Source organism: Rhipicephalus sanguineus, unplaced genomic scaffold (assembly GCF_013339695.2).
Source record: "Rhipicephalus sanguineus isolate Rsan-2018 unplaced genomic scaffold, BIME_Rsan_1.4 Seq1024, whole genome shotgun sequence".
Lineage (NCBI taxonomy): Eukaryota > Metazoa > Arthropoda > Arachnida > Ixodida > Ixodidae > Rhipicephalus > Rhipicephalus sanguineus.
In genome coordinates, this window is record NW_023614189.1 from 40,864 (window position 1) to 68,496 (window position 27,633).

The following is a 27,633-nucleotide window of genomic DNA, read 5'->3' on the forward strand; positions in this document are numbered from 1 at the left end:
TCGTTTTAGTTTAGCGGGAAGCGTTTACGTGACCAAGCCCCCTACACTTCTACGTCACTGCCCAACCTCGGCGCCCAGAAACCGAAACCGAAGTTGTCCACATAAAAGGTGATATTAAATTATCTAGCGAGAATACATGAATCTTGGTGCGTGCATCACGCTCCCTGGAGCTATTGGCCGCGAGATCGAGCGGAGTCGCCGCCTGGCGGCTTCTGGCTGAACCGCGCCTAGTGTGGATTGCTCCATGCGTCGTCTGCTAGCCACGTTGTATTTGCACGTGCGCGTACGTCATGCAGGTCCTCAAAAGGCGGTTTGTTCCGTTGAGTTAGTGCAACTTAACCAACCGTGCGTATGCCTAACACGATGTAAAGAAGCAGTTGGCCTTTTATTGGCTGTATATGTACTGTAATAAGATCAGTGAGTGCACTTGTCGAGAGTGCTGTGTGTGGTCGTCGTACCCTTCGTTTCACGAAAGTCATATCAGTCTAGGTGCCGCTCTGTGGTCTAAGCGCATTGCAAGTGCATTTGGCGTTGTCCTAAAGATGAGAAGTATTAAATCTCTTGTTAATATAGCCCTTTTAGTGGCTCGGTGGTAAAAAAGAAGGGCTCTCATGCGCTTGCGCGTTGTGCTTAGGTGTATAACTTGGGGACTGTCGTTTATAGGTTACGCGACGAGCTTTAGTTTTGTACGGTCCTGGTCCCGCTGCAGAGAAATATTTCTGTCAAGTCACGTCTGACACTACGGTACTTAAATTGTCCCCTAAACAGAACAGAAAACGGAATGGTACGGAAATCGCAAAAACTTAGTTGCCTTGCGCAGTTTATAACTTGTGGCGAAATGTATACAAAGACACCCGTGTGCTTAGATTAAGGTACGCGTTAAGAGCCCTGATGGTCAAAATTAATCCAAACGGCGTACTTTGCATTTATGTCGTAGTCATTTCACACGAAACCACATCTTTTTTTCTTTACATTATCTTGAGCGTTTGTGTTGCGTTGGTATAGTAGATTGACGGAAGGCGCAGCGGAATTATTCGCATGAAAAAACGTACTTTGGTCCCGTGAAATAACGGTGCCTTGTGTTCCCATTGCTGTCGTGCAAGTAATCAATCGAAGAAAGTTCCGTGCTGTACAGTTACCTTTGTTGCTGTTACTGGAATAAAAACACGCGTGTGCGTTTTAAACGTCTCCGTAGCGCTAAAGCGCTGTCAGCCACGTAGCTTTCCTCAGTAAACCTATCAACCAGGGGCGTAGCCAAGGGGGGGGGGGAGGGTTGGGGGGTTTCAACCCCCCCCCCCGAAATTTTTCAGTTTTGCGTGCGTATATAAACACACACATACAACACGCACGCACGAACATACATAAGTATGGTTGAACCCCCCCCCCCGAAAAAAATTTCTGGCCTACGCCCCTGCTATCAACTGTCCTGTTAGGTTTCGCCACTCATAAGTCGATCGTGGAGACGCGACGGCGCGGCACTGTACGTCGTACAAAGCTTCTTTCTCGGCTCTCCCCCTGCCTGGTCTTGGCTGTGAAATTATCAATAGAAAGCAAACGGCTTCCTTTGAGCAGCTTGTCTACCGCGATGGCCAGCAGGGGTTGCGGTCAAGCGACCGTTCTCAGAGGTCGGCAGCCCGAATATGTGGGAAATGAGGAGGACATCCCCTGCTCTATGCCGTCGCTCGAGGCGACAGTATGCGTGACCCCAACAACGACCGACATGTGCTTTCGCAACAATGCAAGGTCCGAATGCGTAGGAGGCACGGACACGCATACGCCTTTTCTTCCCCGGAACCGTTTAACGACTGGCACCCGCGGGTTCAACTCGATGAGTATGGGAAAATGGTGCGAATGCACCAGGGCTAAGATACCGATGTATTTCGACCGTGAGAACCCCTGAAAACGTGGGATAAGGAGAGAGAGAGCCATGATGGGAAAGAGTGCCAAAACGCCTGTCTGCACTGTAAAGACACTGCTGTCGAGATTAGGGACAGCCCGGTAGGGAGTGGCTAATCTGAGGATAAACGGATTGGATAAGGGAATGCCGAGGCGGACCACCAGTGGCCACCTCCCCTTTTCTTTGTTTACCGCAAGGTATTTAAGACTGGACGGAATTCGTTTCCCTTCAGTCTAGGCTGTAATCACCTAACTGATCGATCAGTAAGACTCCGTACGATGCAACTTTTGTCTGGGCCGTAACCACTCGGTGGTCGAACAGTCCCTTACGAAAATGCCAGATATGGCCCATATATGTTTTATATACGGACGTATATGATCAAATAAGGGGACATATAAAGTCATATATGGCCATATATGAATTTATATAATTATATAAAAGTGTTCATATAAGTCCATATACTGCCATAATCTGCCATATACGGCTTCACATAAGGTCATGTACTGCCATATATGGCTGTACTGATATGCATATAAGGGCACTTATAAGGCTATATAATCCCATATATGAGTGTATTTATATGCATATAAAGGCTTATATATTGCTGTATACTCCCATATATGGATGCAAATATGAATGTAAATGTGTCCAAAAATCGCCAAAAATAAGGGAACTGATGCATTTGCTCGCTGCCTTCATAATTACTTTTTCTGTGGTGGGAGGACATCTTGAAATGACTAGACACACCAATTACGCCATAAATTAAACAAAATAAATTAATTAGCTTTTTAATTAGCGGAGAGACGCGGTCCAGTCAAAAGGGAGAATTGCGGTCCTTCCGGCGAAAGACCATTGCCGCTTTGACATCTTGAGAAATCGGCCTCTGGTAATTATTGCGGAGCAATGAAATTGAACCAAATTCACTGGCGAAACCAAAACCGTAGCTCCAATGAGCGCAACTGGCAGACGACCAGATGACGTCACTATTCACGACGGCGATTGCAGTGGTGTTAGTTCTTCTGCATTTGTTAACGTAAGTGCACCATACGTGCTCTAATTGCACACGAAATCCGCACAACCCCGAAGCGAAGTCAATTAATCGGTGGCTGGTAAAACACGCTCGCTCATGGACATCTCGGAAAGGTAGTTGTGCTGTTCCGAGTTTCGGTTTCGCCTGTGAAATTTGTCAGATTTCATTATTCGCTAGTAATGCCAGCGGCCTGCTTTCGCAAAATCAAAAAGTGGCAACAGGCTCTTCGCAGAATTAAGGGCTGCAATTTTCCCATTTGACTGGACCCCTTGTCTCCACTAATTAAAAAGTTAAATAACCCAATTTCTTTGATTCCTGTCGTAATTTATTCCTCTGCTCAGCTTAATTTGCCACCACAAAAAAAAAAAGTTAATTATGAAGGCAGCGTGAATATATCTCATATTTTATTTCTGAGGATTTTCGGACACATTTCTTGAAACACCCTGAATTAGGGTGCTTATAAAGTCATATACTATGCAATGAACCTACTTTCATTTATCTAGCTCAATCATACAGATATGACTTTCCAAAGAATCCATATTGCCTATTTTTGGTCTCTTGACATTGTGCCCCTCATTTTTCATCTGGTTCTTCCACTTGTAGCATTCCTTATTTTGTAATATCTTGAACCATATTGCAGTGAAAAACGAAACGTTTTCAAGCAAACAGCAGTGCCACAACAGAACAACATAATGGGTAATAGTTGGTGTATATTTGTACTTTTTTTAGTGTGCAGACAGTACATTACTAGGGGACAGCAGTATATTAAAATATTTAAAAAAAGAAGACGGAAGGAAGAAGTTTAAATTAACCATGAGTCGAACCCACAGACAACAGCACTACCAAGCTGTCCGCGTTGCGCGTTAACCGGCTACACCACCCGCGCGCTTTTCTTTCTTTCTTTTTCTTTATTGGATACCGCCCGTGTGCTTGGCAGTGCGAAGGCTTCATTTTTTTTTAGTAAAAGCTGCGAGCTATAATATCTGTGTTCTACTTAATAACCATCGCGCCAATTAAATCAGTGCTACGTCATCAACACCCGGCTTGATCTAGATATGAATAGCTCCGTACTGTTCCGAGACGCGCTAGTTGCGATCTCGCTCGATCACTAACTCCGCACTGAACAAAGGCTAATTACCTCAATAAACAAAGATTTTCTACCGTACAGGGAGCTCTATTGTACGTGCTAGCGTCGTAAGTACGTAGCGGCGACACCAGCAGAGTACGATAGCTTGTTAATTCATTTTGCTTCGACGCAATTGTACGTACGAAATGCCACTGTTTGAAAGAGAAAATGCTGTCTTATGTGAAAATTCTACTATTTTTTAATCGACCTCTGATTAAATAAGAACGCACTGTACATACAAGTAATGCAGAGCACTGCTTCGACCGCCGATGAAAAGTAAAGCGCACTGTCCGCGCTAGAAGCCTGTCGTCTGCTATGAAAACGCAAACAACAAAAAAGGCAAATCTGCTGAAGTACTATTTGGCTTACATTGCAATTTCAAGATAAGCTATTATTTTCATTGTAAACTATGTTTTTCGAATAACATGCGTGCACTTTTAATTTGACTCGCTCACGTATTTTTCTTTTTTTTTTTTCATCAACTCTACGAGCCAAAGCCATCCACAGTCAAAGCCAAATGTCACTTATTTTTTGTTCTGTGTCAGCGTCTCGTGAGCTCGTTACGTCTTCAAGAACACTACAATTTCATCTGAGAACGTGCCGCCCTCCCTTTTGCGATGTGCAAAGATCGTGCGCAAGTCGTGCGTTTTTTGGAGCGCCAGTCACGTACGAGTCGTTCAAGGAATCGAAGGAATGTACTACGGGCGCTCGTAGGACTCCGCAGCATGTCCGCAGCTGATGGCTGACGCCCGTGGCTACCGACACGAGACCGGCTACCGACTGCGTGACAGTATGAAAGGTAAGTGGCACATGTTATTATGCAAAGTACGCAACTCAGCGGAAGGCTGTGTTATCGCACGCGTACGAGGCGTTGTAGAGACGCAGCCTTATGCCCATTTGCGAGTGACAAACATTGTCATTGTCCCCGCTACCGATTCGCTATGACTACGCTCATACGAGCAGAAAGAGCCACGACGCATCGGTACGGCTTTACGGAAGGAAATTGTAACAACTCAGATAACATGCATGCGTATGATGATCGATTTGTCTGATGAGCATCATAGTGAGCAGGACGCAGGCGTCACTCGCATTGCATCGTTGTTAAGACAGCAAAGCAATGCTGCAACGCCATTTACTGTGCAGCCTTGTGCTCACGTTCGTGTGCAATGCGATTCGTGTGCGAAGCGGTATAATAAGCTGAAACTAATGGTGAAGTGTTGACTATGCGCCTTAGACACTGACTTGAACTGGGTAAACGTAATAATGTTAATAGTGAGCTGGAGCCGTGTTTTCAGCATAGCGTAGAGACGTGTTCGTGCAGTATGTGCGTGTGTATCACCTTCACTTGTCAGTAATATTGTACGAACGAGCATCCACGATTATGAAAACTGGCATGCACAATGCGAGATTTCATATTCTGTCAGAGTGACCATGTGAACCTTATCCGAAGCAGCAGATTTCATATTCTGTCAGTGTTGCTTTTTATACATGAGTGTACTGCCTTCACGTAGTTGTATACATTACACCTGCTGTGTGGTAGTGGTTTAATTAGCATGGTACTGTGCGGTTGCTTATGTAAACACGTTAGGAGGCAGAAGGATCTGAATAGGCTAGTTGTCTCATGAGGAATGTAAGTGTGCTAGCACAAACAAGACAAGGACAGAAGAAAGACGTAGCAACAGGACCAGCACTCTTACGCGTCTACCTTCTGTCCTCATCTTGTTTGTGCTAAGACACGTAGGTGCATATAATTTAGCAACAGGCTGTTTATGTAATGCTTTTGTTGCCCATTTAATGCTTCAGAACAAATAAAATAGATTGTGCATATATAAACACGCCTTGACAAAGCAAATTTCATGCTGTTATGCCAAACACCTAACAAAAGCCTGTCACGTGGTCACTTGCTTTTGTTTCAGCTTCTGAATACTGTTTATTTTTATTAGTTTCTAACTTCAAGAAATTGCACGTCAAATTGATTAATGCTTCTTGACCTTATAATAAGTGCATTGAAAGTATTGCACGCAGTTACAAAGTGTGACCTTACACATATTCAATGCTGCTGCCTGCACAGCTCTGTCATGCTTACTGTTTCTCATTTCTCCCTAACTCATTGCTTACCGTAAAATCCTGAGCAAGCGCCCCCCCCCTCCCTTCTTCGGGAGATTTCAAATATGCGACCCATTCTCTCCTCCCGACCATTTTCACTGTTTTCATTTGTCCAACGAGTGCTGAATGAAAACAGGGAATGCATGCGTATTCAATAAAGCATTTCATTAGAAGCACGGGTGTGCATTTTGTATTCTTAGCGGCTCATCCACGGCCACCTTCAATTTTGTTCATGACCGAGCAAGGGCCCCCCTCCAAATCTTGTCGGATTATCCCTCACTGTAGGGGTGGCGCTTGCTCGGGATTTTGCGGTAGTGTTTTCTTACTTTCCTCTTTTTAGACACATGCATACAACGCGGTAACGTAGGCGCTTTGCTAGAGAGAAAATTGGTGCAGTCGAATATGTAAATAATCCTCGTACCTCTCAGGAGTCGCATACACCTCGCATAGCATGTATAATGTACAGTACTCACGGATTGAAATAGGACACTTGGAGCGCATATGGCCGCCGGTATATGCAGCGCCGCTCGTGGATCCTCATGGAACCAAGGTGGTGCATTGGGGTATAAAGCAAGGGGGAGAACATCTACGCAGCAGGATTGCTCCTTCCGGTCGCCAACAAGCTGGCCTGTAGTTCACCACGCTGAGAGTGTGGCGCTGGAAGGCTTGCGCGCTTTCATATGCCGACCGAAATGGCTTGCCGGTGTGCACCTATTATATTGCCGCGCGAGCAGAGGGCGCTCTCGTTACACGCGCTTTGGTGATGCAGCACGAATGCTGTGCAAGACTAAGGGATTGTGCCTTACAGTGTGCATGTAAGCAGTCTATTCTGCCAACATTTAAGTGCAGGGCCGCTATCGTCGCGGTTAATCGCAGTGACAAATCATGGTGAAATGAAATAATGTCTGTGTTCTTCCCGCTTTCTTCGCCCATGTTCAACGCCCAATCTGCATCGTGTTGCAAGCAGCGGCCAATGTAGCGTCAACGAACACATGTAAGGCACAATCTCTTAGCTGAATCCTGTGTCTTACATGCACAGCGTGTGTTCCACATCGCCAAAGCGCATGTAATGAGAGCGTCCTCTGCTCGCGCCGCAATATAGGAGGTGCGCACTGGGGAGCCATTTCGGTTGGCATACGAAAGCACGCAAGCCTTGCAGCGCCACGCTGGCAGTGTGGTGAACTAAAAGGCCGACTAGTTGACGACAGGAAGAAGCAAATCTGCTGCGTCGATGTTCTCCTCCTCGCTCTATACCTCAATGCAACACCTTCGTTCCATGAGCACCCATGAGCGGCGCTGCATATACCGACGGCCATGTGTTCCGAGTGTCCTATTTCAATCCGTGGGTACTGTGCATTGCACATATAATCCCAATTAGCTCTGATCGATTCATTTGTTCAGTTATGCTCTGCTTAAAAAGCGCAAATGAAGGGAAGGTGTTGGCATTTGTCGGTTCGGTGCATTACCTGGCCATTCCTTTTTTAAATTATTTTTTGTTCTTACTTTTAGAACTATGGCAGCGCAAGTTAGGAGGCAGACACAACAAGTGACGCACAACACAAAGCCTCAAATGCTAGTTGATAGTTTTATACTGGCAAAAGGGACAGAAAACTGGAAAACAGGTAGGGGGGGGGATAAGTGGGTCTGAGTCCATTTAGTTATGCATCACTGTCGGGAGAAAATGAAAAGTGTAAGAGCAGTGAAAGTACAGTGTCACATATGGCTGCTGAGTCGGTTGGCCTTCAAAAGTCACAGCCGCACTTTTGTGGCTTTCAGCAGCCTTGATATTGTGACAAAGTAGGACAGTAGCACTGGCAATTGGACGAGTTGGTACGCATGCATAGATTTAGCACGGTGCAACAATTCAGACGAAAAGACGAACAATCGATGGCACTTGTGTTCGTGTGATCATTCATTTTTTCATCTGCCTTGTTGCGCTGTCTAAAAGTAGGAGAGACAAGAAAAACCAGAGAGCATGACAGATTGACCGGCTTTATAGATACTGAACAAGCAGTGTCCTCATTTTTTCATTGAACTAAGGAACCCATGCGTTTCATTGTCGTCACCATGCCCTGGCAGGTACACGTGAAATCTGTGCGGCATTTGGCCCATGCTGAAAATTGTGTTACATCGTCGTCGCTATGCCGTGGCACATACACACTTCAATATGGCCGTGGGAGTATGCACAACTATGGTCCTGACATCTTGTTCAACATTCTATTTGGCTGCCAAGAGAATGCCTTGTAATCAGAGGCTCGGAATAGAAGCCAGCATGTGACAGCTCTCAGCATGTGTTCTGCACAGCACTGTTCTGCCCCAAGCTTCTAAAATCATGCTTTGTTTATGGTACCACTCATGCAGAATTTGCCTTTGCTGCTGCATTACTATCGTCTAATCTCATTTGTCGTAAGTGGAAATACAGTGAAACCTTGGTGATACGATCACAGCTGATACGAATTTCGGGGTGATACGAATTTTTCGTTGGTCCGGCCAAGGCCCATTATCCTGCAATGCAATGGAGTACGGTTGTTGCGAACCACTTTTCACCCAGTGACGTTTGATACGAAACGTATGCTACCGCACAGGTACGAAGAGGTGCTGTTGGTGCTGTCCTGGAAGATGCACCAAGCACGTGCGAGCGCGGGAACGCAAGCGTGGGCATGCGCGCCGCACCGCCAAATTGTCAGAATCACGGTATCAGAAAACACTTTTCTTACGGTCAGAATAAACCCTCAGAGACGCGTCACGGCCTCCGAGATTGTGTGCCCGAATCTTTGAAGCTCTTAAGTGCCTCCGTGTGCCTTCGCATTTAGATTACAGAGGATATTAGTGCCATGCTTCTTTTTCTAATGCGTCGATGCGGGCTCCTGTCGTTGTACTGTGTTTACACGTGCGTGCCTCATGCATCAGACATCCTATGAAAGGTGGACGAGGACCAAAAGAAGACCAGGACGGTCTTTGCGAAGGAGTCATGCCTCACAGTGTCAACATGCACGACCGTTGATTTCGCACTTGTGCGGGCATGGCCGTAAATATCCCAAAAACATCCCCAACACCTCCACGATAACAAAATCATAACACAAGACCGTGGTTCTGTAATTTTGTGGCCTTGATCCATGGCGTCAACGCGCTTCTTTCGTTACTTTTACTGCAGTACTCCGGTGTCATGAAAAACATACTAAAATTTTAAAGGGGCTACTGCTGTCGCGGGTCACAACGCACCTGGTTCATTAATTAAATATGCACGTATGGGCCATATATTTATCAGTACTGGTATGATTGCCGACATCTAAAAACTTAACTGACAATCATTCAGGGCTCTTGCGGACATTGCTGCGGCCCTGAAAAACAATAAATGAAAATGTACGCCAGCTTTCTTTTGCCGCATGCTAATTTTTCATGCTTTCTGCTGATACGAATTTTGGATGATACGAATATTTTTGGTAGTCCCGTGAGATTCGTATCACTGAGGTTTCACTGTAGTAGTGGGGCATGCTCATGCATAAATATCGTTCCTCTTCTGAACTTTTGAAATGGGTATCAACGGAAGAGTGTCTGAAGATATTTCACCACCATAGAAAGGAGATGAGATTTGTCTCGTTTCTGTCTTGTCTCCCTTCTATCGAGGCTACATGTCTTGTGTATTTCAGTTGAGGGGTGATTCTACAAGAGATCAAACATGCGTGTGCAGTCGATATTTTTGTTTTGCCTGGTTTTTTTATGTCATGCGGGCACATTGAAAGAGCATGGAACCGAAAATTTTATTTCCAAGAAACGCTCCCAGCGCGGCAAAAAAATATTTGAAAGCGGCGCGCGGCATCCTGTTTTTCCTCACTGCAATATTTTTAAATTTTACGGCCGAATTTAACGCGAACTATAAATTCTGTGTCGAAAACTTTTTCTGTTGATTTTAATACACATTACTGTGAATTACATCCATGCTTTCTTTATGCCGTCCTCAAAAGGAGAAAAATGTGAAAAAATGACAAACAGGGCCCAAATCAAAAAAGTTTGCCAAGTTTGATGTGCCTTGGTGCCTTTTCTATTTCACACAGAAACTTCAAACAGTGTCAAATACACAAAAAAGGCCTTTGCAACATTTCTGCTGTAGATCGTTTTCCTACAGGCAGCGCAAAAGAAGAAAAAAATAGTTAAAAGAAGCAACTCTTTTTCTAAAAGCTCGTCTTCAAAAAAATAAAATAATAAAAAACTCCGGTCTCAATTCTGATGACAATTTTTTATCGAAAACCACTTATGTCAATGAAAACGCGGTTTTAATATCATATGCCCTCATTTGCATTATTCAGGAGATATAACAGGCCAAAATGACCCTTGCTGTGTGCGCTCACTTCAGTGCGATTTATGGTCGTTATCAGCTTGCATTGTGCGTAAATCTAGTTTTAATTGTTTTGCTGCAGCAAAACTTTGCTCTGGTGACTTGTCGTTAAGAAAAATGTATTCTAAGATTTTATTTGTGTCTAGCATGTGCGAAAGTGCTAAAGGGCTAATGCCTACGCAGTTTGCAGCCTACAACCTGAACTTACCCTGCCATTATTCGCTAATCAGGAGCACGCAAGACACCGTGAGCACATGGTTTAGGTAACTTTGCCAAAACTCGCCTTGCACACCAAACAAAGCATCTGTATGCAGCGGCAGGCCAGCTTAATCTGTAACTAAATGCCACAATCCGGCCATAGGTCGGCAAAAATATTGGAACTCGCTCCGACTCACTTAAAAAATATATTTTGCACTGAGAGCTCACTCGGACTCAGACTCACCGAAATTTTCCTCAGCCAGACTCACTCAGGACTCAGACTACTAAACTTTTTCTCAACTGGACTCACTCGGACTCAAACTCACCAACATCTTGCTCAGCCGGACTCACTCAGAGTCAGACTCACGGCTTGAACTGAGTCTGAGTGAGTCGACTCATAAGTTCGCTGGTGTAAAGTTAGCGTTTCCGATCATGGTGTAAATGCTCTTTAACGCCAATATCTCACATAATCGGTGCTCTACAATACACCTTTTGATCTTATACCTTCAAATAGTAGTTATGAGTGGTTGCAATCCAGTAAGGACGTTTTTATGAAATGTACGACTCACACGAGATATTTCTATCAAGAACTTCCCATGCAAGAGTTTGCGGGAGGAGGTAATGGAACCCTCTCTTAGCACCACCGCCCCCCCTTCACACCTCTTATCAATAAACATTGTGGTGGAGCATGAACGCTAGTGCGTTGAGGCACGAGTGAATAGATTTGAGTATAAATGCAAGCCGGTGTAAGGCTGATAGTAATGCCGATAGGTGAGTAGATAAGTCCATTGGTCGGCAATGAAGGGTGGAGCTCGCTCAGACTCGCTCAATATATGTTGCGCTTAGGGCTCACTCGGACTCAAACTCACTAAAGTTTCCCTCAACCGGACTCACTTGGACTCAAACTCACCAACGTATTGCTCAGCCGGACTCACCCAGACTCAGACTCACGGCTTGATCTGAGTCTGAGTGAGTCGACTCATGAGTTCGCTGGTGTAAAGTTAGCTTTTCCGATCATGGTGTAAATGCTTTAACGCCAATATCTCACATAATCGGTGCTCTACAATACCTTTTGATTATACCTTCAAATAGTAGTTATGAGTGGTTGCAATCCAGTAAGGACGTTTTTATGAAATATGCGACTCACACGAGATATTTCTCAAGAACTTCCCACGCAAGAGTTTGCGGGAGGAGGTAATGGAACCCTCCCTTAGCACCACCGCCCCCCTCACACCTCTTATCAATAAACATTGGGGGAGCATGAACGCTAGTGCGTTGAGGCACGTGTGAATAGATTTGAGTATAAATGTAAGCCGGTGTAAGGCTGATAGTAATGCCGATAGGTGAGTAGATAAGTCCATTGGCCGGCAATGAAGGGTGAGCTCGCTCAGACTCGCATATAATATATGTTGCGCTTAGGGCTCACTCGGACTCAAACTCACTAAAGTTTTCCTCAACCGGACTCACTTGGACTCAAACTCACCAACGTATTGCTCAGCCGGACTCACCCAGACTCAGACTCACGGCTTGATCTGAGTCTGAGTGAGTCGACTCATGAGTGAGTTTGCCGACCTATACAATCAGCAGGCGCATGTTATTGAGGTGCTTTCTCACTGCCTGCTTGCTTCCCTTTCATTACGTGCATTGTACACTCTAACCATCTTCCCCATTCAACGCACACTGTGCTAAACTAGCATACGTAAAAAGTTATCTCAGTCATTTCTGAGTCGTTAATTTCGCTTCCCGCTATCATGTTCTCGGCGTCGCAGGTAACGTGTTCCTGTATCATCTTAACCTTTACCTCAGCATTTCAGCAGCCAGAAAATGTGCGGTGCGGCACGATTAAGCCATAAGTGGCCGAAGCTGCCCAATTTATGATGTTTTGTTGGCACTTTACTAAAGTTCTTTCCCACGTTGAGAACAGCAGACGTCACTGGTGGCGCCAGACGGGCATTATCCTTTAATTTTGACAAGGAGTCTGGCCCACAAATTAATTATCACACCCAAATACATTTAGACATCCTTGGTCATAAAATATGAAACCATGAGTAGTTAAGTGAGCAAATGTGTGCGGCGGTGTTCAGTATAAACGTTTCGGCTTGGTCTAGCTGTTCACTACACGGGATGCATGCAGCCCATGGCTAGGTCTGAGTATTCTGTGCCGATTACTTACGCATCCGCAAAAAGATTGCCGAGAAAAACATTTTCGTTGCGTCAATTTTCTTTCATTCCTGCTTTTGTTGTTGTCTTCCTCCAGAAGCTACTGCCATAGGGTGAGGATCTTCGCGACACCTGTGAGGTCTGCTAGCATTGCTTTACGCGCCTCAAGGAAAACCTGTCTACATCTATGAGAATTGCGATGAGGTAGTCGAGGCATTTCTTCAGGAAGAAGAAGCGATTGATATCTTGAACAGGTGCGCCCACCTTTCCTCTGATGCCTGTAGGTGAGGTTCTAGGCTGCAAACTACATACGCGTTAGCCCTTCAGAGGATGGCAGCAGCCCATTTTCGCACACGCTAGACACAAATAAAATCTGAGAACACGTTTTTCTTGACAAGCTACCAGAGCAAAGTAGATTTACGCACAATGCAAGCTGATAACCACTGATCACACTAAGTGAGCACACACAGCAAGGGTCATTTTGGCCCGTTATATCTCGTGAACAAAGCAAATGAGGACATATGATATTAAAACTATGTTTTCACTGACATAAGCGCTCTTCGATAAAAAATTGTCGTTAAAATTGAGACCGGTGTTTTCTTCATCTTATTTCTTGAAAACGGACCTTTTTTTAAAAAAACTGGCTTCTCTAACTATTTTTTTTCTTCTTTTGCGTTGTCCGTAGGAAAACGATCTTCTATAGAAATGTTGGAAATGTTATTTTCTACATTTGACATTGTTCTGAAGTTTCTGTGCGAAATAGAAAAGGCGCCAAGACGCATCAAACTTACCAAACTTTTTTGATTTGGGCTGTGTTTGGCATTTTTTCACATTTTTGTCCTTTTGAGGACAGCATAAAAAAAGCATGGATGTAATTCACAGTAATGCATAATAAAACCAACAGAAAAAATTTCAACACAACGTTTATACTGCGCGTTAAATTTGCCCGTGAAATCCAAAAATATTGCGATGAGCTAAAACAGGATGGCCACACGGCCACCTCCAAATAGTTTTTTGGCACGCTGGGAGCGTTTTTTTTGGAAATAATATTTTCGGTTCCGTGCGCTTTGAATGTGGCCACATAACATATAAAAAACCCATGCAAAACAAAAATATCGATTGGACAGGCATGTTCGATCTCTCGTGGAATCACCCTGAGGTGATTTTTGCATCTCTTTCAATGTAGTTGCACCATCAGTGTCAAAATGTGCCTTTTAAAAAAATGCTGCCCAGAATATCCCGTTAACTGGAGTTGTGGTTGTGCTGCCGTGACCTAGCTTAGTGCTCTCTTTACATACAGTATAAACATTCACCTTGAACATTACGGTTGGCTTTAGATGGATTGTGGCAGTTCAGAAAAATAAGTAAAATGAAGGTTGCAAATGCAGAGCTTAACTGCTAAGAAAGAATGCCTGAGTTCGCCTCTTCAAAATGGGAGCTGTTTCTTCTGCAGAAGTTTGGATGTCATGTTTTAAATTCTAAAAACCTCTTCTGCGACCTTGTGCAGGTCGATCTTGGCCCACGACTGTAAATGGAAAACCAAAAGTGGCGGTGGCGGTGTTCTCTGTCAGAGAAACAGCAAAAGTACTATCGCACAACGAAACATTGCACAACTGAAGCATCGCCTGTGCCTCATGCTGCTGTTTCATCAAAGATCAAGGTCATCGCCCTTGGAGGGACTTTATGCATGGCAGCGTGAGTGGCTGAATGGTCTTCTTTTTGTTCTGTCTTAGGCCGAATAATAGTATCCAAGTGCAACCTCGACAAAAAGCGCAATGGTGACAATGACGTCGTCCACTTACAAGTGCACGCCTCAGTTTTTACACAGGAATGTCAGCAGCCTCATTATCATCCGGAAATCCAGTCTTGCTGCTCAAGCAGAAGGAAGGAAAAAGAGAGACAGGATAGAGAGTGGCCTTTTTTCTTCTTTCTGCTTGTGCAGCAAGACCAGAATTTAGTATGAACCAGCTAATCTGCAAAGAAGTATTGTCTCAACATTATATTTGCACAGTACACGTGATGAGGTCTTGCTTATGCTGGCACGTAAGAAATTGGAGCGTTTTACTTCTGTCAGGCAACGGGAAGCTGGGAGGGCGTAAACAAATGGTGCTCCACAGTTTTCATGAATGCAGGAGTGTAACTGTTCATCGACAAGTTATTTTGGTTTTTTCTGCAATAGGAAGTCAGGTCTTCAGGTTTCATGCAAATACGTCTGTAACGGTTCAATAGGGAGGCAACTACTGGCCTCTCACAAGTGTTTGGAAGAACAACATTATGTTCAGGTACTGGGCAATGCATACTCTTTCTGTAAACATTGAGAGAGTGCTCCATTATTCCTGTTTACCAACACATTAAAAAAGGTAGTTCCCAGTCTGCCTTCATCTCCACCATGAACTGAAAGAAATTTACTTGATAGAATTAGATGCATTTGGAAGCTTCCAAAGCAGAGCGATTAATCACACACACAAAAAAAGATAATATTCATAGCACACAAAAATAATTGGTTTGGGCTGAAAGAAGCAATGGAATTATATTCCAGCCACTGCATTGTCAGATTCGTGGTGTGCCTTGGACTTGCACTTAACATGGGCTTTTCGAAACACACGTAGTTATTGCCCAGGGAAAAACTGAGGAGCCTCTTCAAGTCGTGAACATCAATTTGAGACCTTTCTTGTAGGGCTGGATGAGCGTTGAGAGCAGCAGTACGCACTTCAATGGTCATGTCAATGATAATATAAGTAACCAGAACTGTATACTTCCATGCCCACTGACATTGTTGTTGATGTGAAAGTCCACAACTCGCCAATGGGTGACTGTCACAGTGGCTGCAAAATCACGCCCTCACTTCTTTCAGCCCAACAAACAAACATTTCAGCCAAGCATTTTTGTGTGTTATGTACTATCTGCATCAAATGAAACCCGAACAGCGGCAAGCCTTCGCAATGGTATAGTGCGCGCCGTCCAGTTATCACCAGGGACGGGTGCGCGTATGCGCAGTGTGGCCAAACCGGATGCACGCGCCTGTCAATGGTAATGACAGGACGGCGCGCACTGTACCATTGTGAAGGCTTGCCGCTGTTTGGGTTTCATTTGACGCAGATAGTACATTATTGTTTTTGCCTGATTAAGTGCGCTGCTCTGAAAGCTTTCACACCCATTTCACTCTTTCCCTGGAGGGTTTTTTTTTGGCCAAAATCGATACAAAAATACCCATATTTTTTATTTGGCTGGTTGATTCTAAGTGTCTTGAAACAACTAAAAAATTATTCAAGGACACTTATTAGCATTATACATGCGACATATTTTTGTATGTTATAAAATATGCAGATGATTGACTTCACCGCACTGCACCACGGAAAGCACCCTAACATCTCCAGCCTTCAGTGCAGAAAATGTCTCTTTGAAATTTGAAATGTAAAGCGCAATTGGACTAGCGAGTCCTTGAAAACAAACCTTTAACGTGCTGGTAGGCGTTTGGTTACATCTAACGGCGTCCTCTGTCGACGTATTGAGGCACGATCGTCATCCGAATCCAGCAGTTTAGAGAAACTATGCTGCTTTTTGTAGTCACTGCCGCATTCACAGGAGAACTGCAATTCTTCATTTCACAACACTTCGGCAAACAAGCACTTTTTTTTTTTAATGGAGCTGTTGCAAGCAAGCACGCACCTCTTGCGCACAGAGGAGGATGCCATTTTCTAATTCCAGTTGCCAGAATCAAGCCCTTCCTTGACTAAAATGCATGTTTTGAGCGTGTTTTTAAATTTTTTACTGTGCCATCTGTTGAAGCCAAAGAGAAGACAGCTAATTGAATCAGGGTAGCTTAACTGCGGCGCCTTCAAATGCTTGTTTCAGGGTGGACGAACCTAGCTCGTCTTTGGTGTGAGCGGTACGGTACAAATTGTGTGGACAAGCTCAGCTCATCTTTGGTAAGGAAAGGGTTAAACCATCGGGTAGATTCCAGTAAATTCACAGTAGAGATGGAGCAGATTAGAAATTAACATTCTTTTGGATGAGTTGGCAAACAGGAACAACAGAACACTGCATTCCTTCAGTGTTTACAGAAAGGATACACAGGGACTGGTACCTGAGCTTAATGTCTGCCCATCTGTGCATAATGTCTGCATTTGCCAGAGGTCAGCAGTTGCCCCTCTTGGACCGTTTACAGTCGCATTTGCACGAAACCTGAAGACCTGACTTCCTAAATGTACAAAACTCAAAAGTACTTTTCGACAAATAGTTCCACTCTTGAGTACATGAAAACTGTGGAACACTGTTTGTCCAAACCCTCCTGGCCTGCCAGTATCCGACAGAAGTAATGCGCTTCTTACATGCCAGGGTAAGTGAGACCTCATGACGCGTACAGTGTAATTATGATGTTGGGGCTGCTAACCTTCCTGCGTACAAACTTGGGCAAGGGCTCATATGGGGAAAAGACAAGCTGCCAAAGTCCTTACAGGCATTTTCTGCAAGATTCCCTGAGCAGACTGGGCGAGTGTCTACACCAGGGAGACTTACACAGCAGCTGCACCAACTTCATAACAATGTCGATAAGAAAAAGATGACGGAGCACGCAAGAAACAACTGAGCACAATACAGACTGGGTGAATTGTATATAGTACAATTGGCCAGTAAAGAAAATGGAAGTCATGTTTGTATCTGAAATCCTTTGAGATACAAGCGCTTTTCTGTTGTACTTTCTTCCATTACGATCAATGCAATCGTGTTGCCCTTTTTTGCTGGTGCCCTCGAAGGCTGTGCACATATGAGCTTAGAAGCTCCCATGATTCCAAGTCTCTTCATGGGATTAATTTTAGTGTCAGTTTCACCGGCATTGTTGAACTTGATGCGGTAATCGTGTTTCTCACAATAATGGTTGAGAGCATCGCGCTCTGAACAACACCCACTTTGGAGGATGGCTTAAGAAATGGATAGGCTAACAGAAATGGACTTATATAATTTGTGTGATTGTTGAAAAAAAAGTTAGAATAATCAGTATGAATTAATAATGGTTATTTCAAAATTTAGATCAAAATGAAGGGACAAGGGGGCAGCACTAGAATGAATACAAAGGACAAGAAGACAGGACATGCGCTGTGTCCTGTCTTCTCGTCCTTTGTATTCGTCCTAGCGCTGCCCCCTTGTCCCTTCATTATGAACCCAAACCAACTCGCCTACCTATTTGTGATTCTGTTAGATCAGAATCTTGATTCAGTAAAAGATTAATTGAATTTTAACTAAAAGAACCATATTAATCTAATTAATGCTGAAGGGCCTCAAAACCAGCTTCACTATTTTTAACATTTCAAGTAAATGTGTGCTTCGAGTTCAAACTTTTGCAACGATAAACAATGCCAAACATAGCCACGGAATAAAAAACAATCTTGTGCTCCTCTTTGGGCCTTTCGGTATCCCCAGAGTTGGTAGTGACGTGACCAGAAAATCTGGTCATGTCAGCAGCTGAGAGAACCTGTTTGTCTGCCTGCAGGTATGCGTATTCGCTGCTTATCCTTCTCGCACGGTGAGGAGAAATACTTGCCCAGGAGGAGAGATAAGTTAACGAATGGAGTGTAGCGCATGAAAGAGTGAAACGAGGGAGGGCTGCATTTTGATCATCATACGCATGTAACTCCGCTAATAGAGCAGCATTTCAAAAAATTCTCGTGGCCACATGTTCACTGTAGTAAGGCAGAGTGACCGCGACTGGTATGCAGGAAACACGACTCGTGTAAAGGAAGTGAGGAAATTTGAAGTAAGGCACGTTGAAGCAGAATATCTTAGGAAAAAAATTGCTAGTCATGTGATATATACAGCTACACAGGTTATTTCTTGTATGCTATGCGTAAAGAACACTTCCAGGTTTAACAAAATAATTCAAGCATCCTTATCACTTTGTTAGATCGAGTTTCACTGTAATCACTCAGTTCTTCTGTACCTGTTACATTCATAATATGAAAGTTAGCGAAAGTTAGTTTGCCTAAAATAACCTTCCTCATTCTTGTTTTCAATTGGGAAAAGTTTATTACGCTGTTATAGGGAACAGAGTAAGGCACAAGGATGTCTTGTGGGCTAAGCAGGCATATAGATGACTGTCCAATCTAGCATGCAAGAACAACTGATTTATTCTCTCGAGGTGTTTTCTTAAGGAGCCTTAGCAATACACAGGGCCGCAAGCAAATGGAGATGAAAAGCAAGACGATGGCTCCACAAAATATGACACCCCCCGGTCCCCTTAGAGAAATAATGCAAATGAAAAAAATGTACATGTTTGCTGTTGGGACATACAGAGGTGATGTTCTCAAACAGATGGTTCTGGCACCCACTTGTTTTTAACACACCCTAATTCAACATAAACCAATTTTAAGCTGGGAAAAAATGCAGCACACAGAGTTTATGACTTGACATATCCTGATACGTAATATTTATTTTCACCATTCTCACACATGAACTGCATGCTTTTTAAATAAGTCTGCAGCTATCATGCCTCAACTTCACCAATTCAACCTTTGATGCATGCAATATTCAGAATATGAAGGACACATTTCATGATCTGTTGTGGCAAAATTTATACCTAAAGCTTTTAAAATGAGCTTTCCTATTAAACCAGCACATTACTGTCGCCACTCTTTATACATTACATGGGAACTGTTTGGTCACCACCTTGTTGATTGCTTTACTGCTTTTGTGAGTGCTACAAACACAGTTTTGGTCGAGTAGTGAATTGTAATGCGTGTGGAATTTTCAGACCTGTTTGCTTGAAGAAATGCTGCACGCTGTAGCTGAGTAACTATGCTACTCATGTTATTTACATTCTGCTTAATATCAGTGCTTGAAATGTGATAAGCATGTTATATCTGTTAGGGCTCTAACCACTTTTTGCAGGTTGCACAGCCACCTCATAACTGTTCCGTTGGCAATAGATTTCAGTATTTGTGTCCTGTGTGAAAATTTCGTCTAAAATAAAATTCACTTTTGCTTTATTTCAGATGGTTCGAGTTCCACCGGAGAATCCTGAAGCTAATTCTTCCAAGGCAGAGCGGGGCATGCTGAAAGTTATCAGAAGGCCGAAAGAATAAATCGGTGGTTCATCTGCATGTACAACCATCGTCAAGTGTTATCATGTACTGTTTTTTGCAGCTGCATAATATTAAACAGTCCGAGTCTGCCCCAGCAGCCCATATGGGTAACAGATGTTTTGATTAAGACTTCTTTTATGATGTCTCTGAAAGTAAGGCAGTATGCATTCAATGAATTCGAATTATTTCATAAACATGGCTTCATGTGGTTGGATAAACCAGTTGCATAAATTGATGTGATATTTCCAGGAATGACAAGTTCCCTGTGAGATTCACACACTAGTTTTCTCACGCAATTGACTAGGTGGCAGTGTAAGGTGTCTAATAGAAATAGTGATAGGAACCACCACAGTTCTCGAAGTGGCTGACACCAACAAACTTTCCATAAGTACCAGTGAAACATGGCTTATTATTTGATGGCAACACTGTTCCTCAGATGTGCACCGTAGAGTAGCTCTAGGTCCCTGTCTTTATATGTTTAATATGCTACACTGCCCAGGTGCAGCAATATATGACACCAAAAATATTCACAACGACGGTAAATCGTGCTGTCTCTGGTGGTTCGTCCATCGTCTTTTCGCTGTTATTTTATGATTACGACCCAAAATATAAAAAGCTGATATATGGGCATATAAAAATTTGCCAGATATGGCCATATATGACATTATATAGGGATCCCATATATGGGTATATTAAAAATTGGGCAGATATGGACTTATATGGCCATATAAGGCCATATATGAGAGCCCATATATGGGTATATTAAAATTGGGCAGATATGGCTTATATGGCCATATAAGTCCATATATGGCCTATTGGCCATTATAAGTCCATATCTGCCCAATTTTTTAATATACCCATATATGGCTTTTTTTTATATAAGTCCATATATGGGATTTTTGTAAGGGGTAGTGTTTCAGCTCACGTGCACAGGCGTAGAGCACGGGGAGGCTAAGTAGAAGAGTAAGATGCTGTTGATGTCTATGTTATCATCAGTGTGCTTCGGCAAGATGTACATATGACTGTAAATATTTCGCTGCAATATACCTTCAAGTTTTTATTACCTCCAACGTGCCTCCTGCTTCATTGGCGTCAATCATCTCCTTGACGGGACTTCAATCCACATCAAGGAGAAAACGAACAAAGAAAAACATAACTTGTTCTACATTTCATGGAGAACTGAATAAGAAATGCGGATGAATATTTGAGCACGCAGTGCACATAGTGCTATTTGAACTCATCGTGCAGGAATACGGGCTTTCTTTTTCTTGGGGGGGGGGGGGTATCCAGATGAACAAGAAGTAATTGCTTAATTCTGTCGCACTACAGCAGTGCTTAGTAGGTGGAACGCAAGCTAAACATGTGCAAAAAACAAGAAAACGCCATCCACTGCGAAAACGCCGACTGCTGCTGAAGGCGAGCAAACCGTTCGTTGGCGGAATGCGCTTCTTTCATAAGTAATAGTAACGTTCGGCGCGCTTCGTGCATTAATTCGGGAATAAAGAGCGCACATATCACCAGAAAGCTGCAGTCAACGCATTTTGTTTGCCGGAAATCGGGTCAAATCGCTCAAACCAAGCGCTCTTGTGTGCGTTTGTATACGCGCCGACAACCGCCTATCCACACTAACGCGGCGGCGGTGCTGCCACCTGTAGGCCGATCTCGCGGCGAATAGGAAACGGTTACAGCAAAGAACGGGCAAGCCAGAAATTTGGTGGCACCGCCCCTTTAACCACGCAAAGACGGTAACGCTAAACCTGAAAAATAGCGTGCGTACGGTAAACGCTACGGGGCATTTAGCATACTGCGTATGCGCATTATGTCTCGCAATTCCGCTAAGCACGCTATTTCGCTAAACCCGCTGCCCCGCCACGGTGGTCTAGTGGTTATGGCACTCGACTGCTAACCTGGAAGTCGCGGGATCGAATCCCGGCTGCCACGGCTGCATTTTCGATGGAGGCGAAATGTTTGAGGCCCGTCTACTTAGATTTAGGTGCACGTTAAAGAACCCCAGGTGGTCGAAATTTCCGGAGCCCTCCACTACGGCGTCTCTCATAATCATATCGTGGTTTTGGGACGTTAAACCCCAGATATTATTATTATTAAACCCGCTAAAGTATAACTGTCTGATGTCTTTCCATTTTCGATGACCTAAAGCGATTGTGCTACCGGAAATCGAAATATCGGGCGGGAACAGGTCCACAGGCTACCACTGCTCTGTGTTTGGCTGTGACAACAACTGTCGGAAGCGTAAAAGAATGGCCGCCGAGACATGCTAAGGGCATCATGCTTCGAAATGACTTCACTTCTCTTAGGTCACACGCCTTCTTCTACAACAGATAGTTTATTATATATGGCGTCTGCACTTGTGGTCATTTCTTCATCAAACCAGCTTGTGATTGTGCTTGGGCGCTGGTACACTTTATCGTCTGCACCAAATCCAATCAATGTCAAAGCTCACGGTTAATGCACAAAATGTTTGCCAAGGGTTCTTCTCTTGTAACATCAACATCCCTCATTTCTATGCAACAGCACATGATTTACGATGCTTGCGGCTAGCGAAATCTAAGTGCGTGTTTTTCTGGATTATCGAATTATCATTTTCCGAAGTACGTGAGAGAATGGCCCGCATGACATAAGTGTTCTTTTGGCGCAGGTACGCGCCTCTGGCTTTTCGTCGAGGGCACGTTCTTTTTCGACTTCTCTAGTTCGTGACGATAACTGGGGTAGCGTTGTGACAACCGCACTTTTAGGGGCGAAGCTCCTTAAGGCGGCACCCGTTCGTCCCTCGTAGTCGTAGTAGTGCGTAACCAGTCGTAACGCTAGTACCAGATCTTGACCTCCAAGGTGGTGCCGGTGGGAGATTTCTCCTGTGCGTTGTTGACAATAAAAAATTCGCAGCGTGCGCGTTAACTAAAAGCCGAATTCTTCTGTCTCTGATTCCCCATTAGCAGCCATTGGCATGTTCCAGTAGGAAACGTTAGTAGAAGTAGAAGTGTAAGTGTTAGCTAAAAGCCGACTTCTTCTGTCTCTCATTCCCATTAGCAGCCATTGTTTACCTCCAAGGTAGTGCCTGGTGAGATTTCTCCTGTGCATGATTAAACAATAAAAATTTCGTTCAAAACGCCGTTGATTGATGAAATGAACCAACGAAAGACGCCAGATGTTTTCTAAAATCAAAACGAAAGAACGCCAGATGTTTCTATACTCGCGGACAACTTTTCTTGGCAATGAAGGGAAAGCTACGAGGGCGGAGCGTCTGCACATGTACTGCTACGCGAAGTAGTCCGGTTTGGCGCGCGTCTCGTAGCGCCATGGCACGGTGTAAGAAAAATAATTTAGGTGTGGACACTCTCCGCCCGCCGCGAAGGAGAGCGCGTCCAGATAATGTTCGCCTTTATACATGCGCCCGCCGCAGTTTCGGGGGGCGCTGCGACATGGGGGCTTAAGAAACCTATTGCGACGAGGCGAACGCGCGTTTTTTTCTTTTTCTTCACCTCATTGCATTTTTTTTTAACCGTGCACAGCAACTAGCGCAAGCAACGCATACCGCATTTCTCGCGACCGTGCTCGCGACCGAAAAATGCGACGTGCGGCGAACGCCGGAATTGGCTGCACGGCGTTACAAAAAAAAGGGGGATTATACTTCTTACGTTGCGTTGCGTACGTAAAAGCGCGGCGTCTTGCTTAGAGCGCGTGAGCAGTCTTTCTGCTCGCTGACTTCTCACGTGCGCAACGCCGTTACGGACGCTACGCACGCAGCTCGTCTTCTATAGTACATGCGCCGGCCGCGGTTGCGTGGGAGGCGCTGCGACATGGGGGCCGAGAGGAGGAAAGAGGCGAACATTATGTGGACGCGCCGTCGGGCGGAGTGTCCACACCTAAATTATTTTTCTTACACCGTGCGCCATGGAAAGCGATGGCTAGCGTTGCATTTCGACGCAAACGCTGCTTAGCTTCTAACGTACGTGTAAAATTCGCGGCTTTTTCACGCACGCAAAAACGCAATGTGACAACGTATAAAGTAAACGAAATGCAAATATCTTGCTTGCGTGCGCTGCGTTCCATCTCAAATGCTACATGTAGAAAATGAAGGATTATTTCATATATCTCACGCAGAAAATAGGGACGCAATTGTGGGACTATATTCATTAGCGGTAGGATACGTGCATTGTGGCTCTGTAGCCTTCGCTTCATTGCCAAGAAAAGTAGTCCGCGAGTATAAAGCAAAACGAAAGACGCCAGCTGCTTAACGAAAGACGCCATGTTTTCTAAAGCAATGGTTTTCTAAACAATGAAAATTCACAGCGTACATGTAAAATTAAAGTGAGCTGCAAGTCGTCATAACTCATCGAACCTTTAGTATAAACGCGCCCGATCTCACGTCGGTGATGATGTACTGGGCAGAATTCACGGAAGATTCACGGTTTACCGATGAACTTCCGCAGCTTCGCCCACTCATCATCATTCACTCCGTGGATATGCTGTGATTTTTTCTTCCGCGGCAACCTGGGTGTCGTGAATAATCGACCTCCATGTGCGCTCGTCGTGATGCTGCTCAAGTACTCTAAAAACAAGCTGAAAACAATATTACCAAAAACGGGCGCGCTGTCGGCGTATCGCTAGCAGCGGCTGCTCGCGCCGAAGCGAACTTACGCAATGCCGTGATTCCATATGTGCAACAGGCTTATTTTCATTTTCTCATCGTGTCGTTTCTACGCCGAAGTTGAGCTAACCCGTCGTACATCTGTTTCTTATCCTGCGCAACAATCCGAGGCCACAAGCAGTGGCGTAGCCAGAAATTTATACATGGCTTGCACGTGACGTCACCATTGCTGCGGTCCTACCGCGGCGGCCATATTGGTGAACAGCCGCACGTACCAGCCTTACGACGACTACAGTGTTCAGTACGACTAGCCACCCTAGTACGACGGAACCGCATTCCCACGGTCATTTTCTTTTCACGAGCCGTTCTCGTGCATCATGCCGCCGGTTGGCACAAGGCAGCCGTTAAATGCGGCGTACTATTCAGAACTAATAGGGCAAGCGTGTTCTCGCTATGAGGAAAAGGTGCGGTTGTGCGACGGAGTGGATCCCTACACGCTTCGACTCGGAACGGACACGACATCGAACATCTCCGCCTTCCCAGACGTGTCGCAGGTACGGGGACATCGTGGACTATTTGGTTTTCAGCACTGACCTGGTTACTCTGGGCGAAATAAAGACGTACAAATCAATGGAACCGCACGACTAGTTTACCAGCGGCTGGATAAAGAGCCTGTCTGAAAACGAGCTTCGCGACCGTAAATTTGATCGTGCTTGCAAGGTAAGTTGAATGGTTCATGAAAATGGCCCCTTCGCCAGCTCCGAGTTATGAAATAGCGATGCACGAACGGCTAAATCAACAAGTGCTGTTGTTTGCGCTTAGTTCTCGTGCGAGTGCAGCGAGGTGCACACGCCGCAGCGCGTTTTTCGATCGTGCGTCTCCTGTGTTGTCCAGTTTGTCATAAACATAGAAGGATGTAGTCCGTGTGCGTGAACGTAGTGCTGATGGTTTAGTCACTGCATGCGGACCGTCATCGGGAGCGAACCGCATTCAGCTTCATCAACACGCATCAGCCTGTGCTCGGCGCCGTTCGGCCTCCGCTTGCCATTTTTCATGACGCCGTTTTTTCGTGCACTCGTGTTGCGCAGCGCCTGCATGCTTGCGGCTGTAGCCGAGCCGTAGGGACGGCGGCGCCCAGTCTGGGTTCGTCTCGTCGAACAACGCGGACGGCTTTCCTACGAACGCAAGAGCATCCATGCTATTCAGTGTCGTCATATCTCCTCTCTTTTCGCTTAAATGCTACGAAGTGCGCTCCACACACACGAACGTTGGGGTTTTGTTGTCGAAATTTGCACGCCTTCTGCGCGCCAGCCAGGTCCTCTGACGGTTCGCGCTGAGCATTTTCGTACGCTCGCACTGACCTTCAATAACCTCTCGTATTCGAAAGAAGCTCATACTAGGGGCTGCTTTTTCTTCCGCAGCTGTCGCTACGATTAGAGCAGCCTACAACTGCGCATGTAACCATGGTAGAGGAAGACTCTCGCAGGTGCGACCAGTCAGCGCTGAACAAGGTCTGACCACTGTTCACCAATGGCCGACTCGCTCCCAGCAGTGACGTCAAGTGACGTAGGTGCAAGCCATGTATTGGGGATGGGAGGCTGGCATGTCAACACACACACACACGCACGCACATAGATAGATAGATAGATAGATAGATAGATAGATAGATAGATAGATAGATAATAGATAGATAGATAGATAGATGGATAGATAGATAGATAGATAGATAGATAGATAAGTGAATCGCGATTCGCTAACAGTTCAAAAGCATATGCTTAATATAGTGGCTACTAAACAAAAGTTCAAAACTAAACAGAAGCTGGTATATGAATGACCAGGCGATCGCACGTCGTGGGAAGCGCTGCGGTGCCGGGCGCTGTCAGTCAATGTCGAGAGAAAACTCGTTCGTCGACTGTTGACCCCTCCGCTGTCCCCTTCAAGCTGCCTTGCAAACGCGTTGCTTTGCTCGCACGCTGCGCGCGTTGCACACGTGTTTTTGAGAATTTCGCGTCGCGCGCGGTTAGGATGTACACGCTTCTGTCCGCGTGGCAGCAATTTGGTGAAATGTCAGCGTCTGCTCAGCCATGTATAAAAAAATAGCAGATGCGTCGTAGGAAGGGGAAGAGGGAAGAAAAGGGGATAGAGGTAATAGAGGTGTTAGAAAGGTGTCGATACTCGGTCAGCATGGCAGGAACAAGCCGGCGGCAAAGCGCAGGGGAGGGCAACAGTATCGCGCTCGAGGAACTCTACCAGGGTACGGAGAGCTGTTAGTTGGGGACGGGAAGCGAAGAGCAAGTGCTGAAGGCTGGAGGCAGGCAGCCCCTTTGTCCGGTAGGTCATAGTGACCCTCGAGCGTTCCGGTGCCAGCTCAAGGCACAAAGCAGGTGCCCGAGGTCTCAGAGCAAATATGCGCGACAACCCCAATGTTCAGTGACGAGGCAACGATGCCAGCCTTTCCTTCTGCCGTGCAAGTTCATAGAGGTGGTATCCCCTTTCCGCTGAATATGTCTATAGGACAGAGCGCCCCGAAAGATCATGGCAACAAAAACAAGTTCGTGATGCAGGTTGTTTACAATAAAAACCAGTTGGTGTCGATGTGGTGAGGTGGGGCGTTTCGTGTGCAGCTGCGCAAGATGCACTTTAAAATTGATTTTAAACATGTTTTAGGCTATCATATCTGGTGGTATTTAGTAGACGACGAGTGTGTGTCCACACAAATCTATCCCGCTCGTTATATAGCCTTCGAAATTTTGTTTGAGTACTCCTTCAAACCTCACAAACCGAGAAACCGACAAAAGGTTGCACGTTGTGAGGATTTCAGTAGCACTCCTTAATGAATGCGTAAATATTTTGACAGTGTGCATGCTCTCTTGCGAGATAATTTTACCTTCGTCGCAGAGGTGCGCGCTCAAGGAGCTATCCTCACTTGATTGGCTTGCTAATTCATGGTCGCCTTCCTAGTTCACAGAGAACATATTCGCATTAGTCCCACACTTTCGCTCTTGCGATTGTCAGGTTGTTATAAAATTAAAAAAAATGCTTCCTCACTTTCTCATGACGTCTCGGTCCTGCTGCTAATCAAAGAGCCGAGCCAATCC

At 45.0% G+C, this 27,633-nt stretch overlaps 1 long non-coding RNA gene across 1 annotated transcript; it reads left to right on the forward strand.

Moving 5' to 3' along the window:
* The first annotated feature begins 4,642 nt into the window (after positions 1-4,642).
* Positions 4,643-19,855, forward strand: LOC125756487 (uncharacterized). Its single transcript, XR_007414540.1, has 3 exons — positions 4,643-4,852; positions 14,361-14,548; positions 19,840-19,855. It is a non-coding gene; the product is annotated as an uncharacterized LOC125756487 (long non-coding RNA).
* Positions 19,856-27,633: the final 7,778 nt, after the last annotated feature.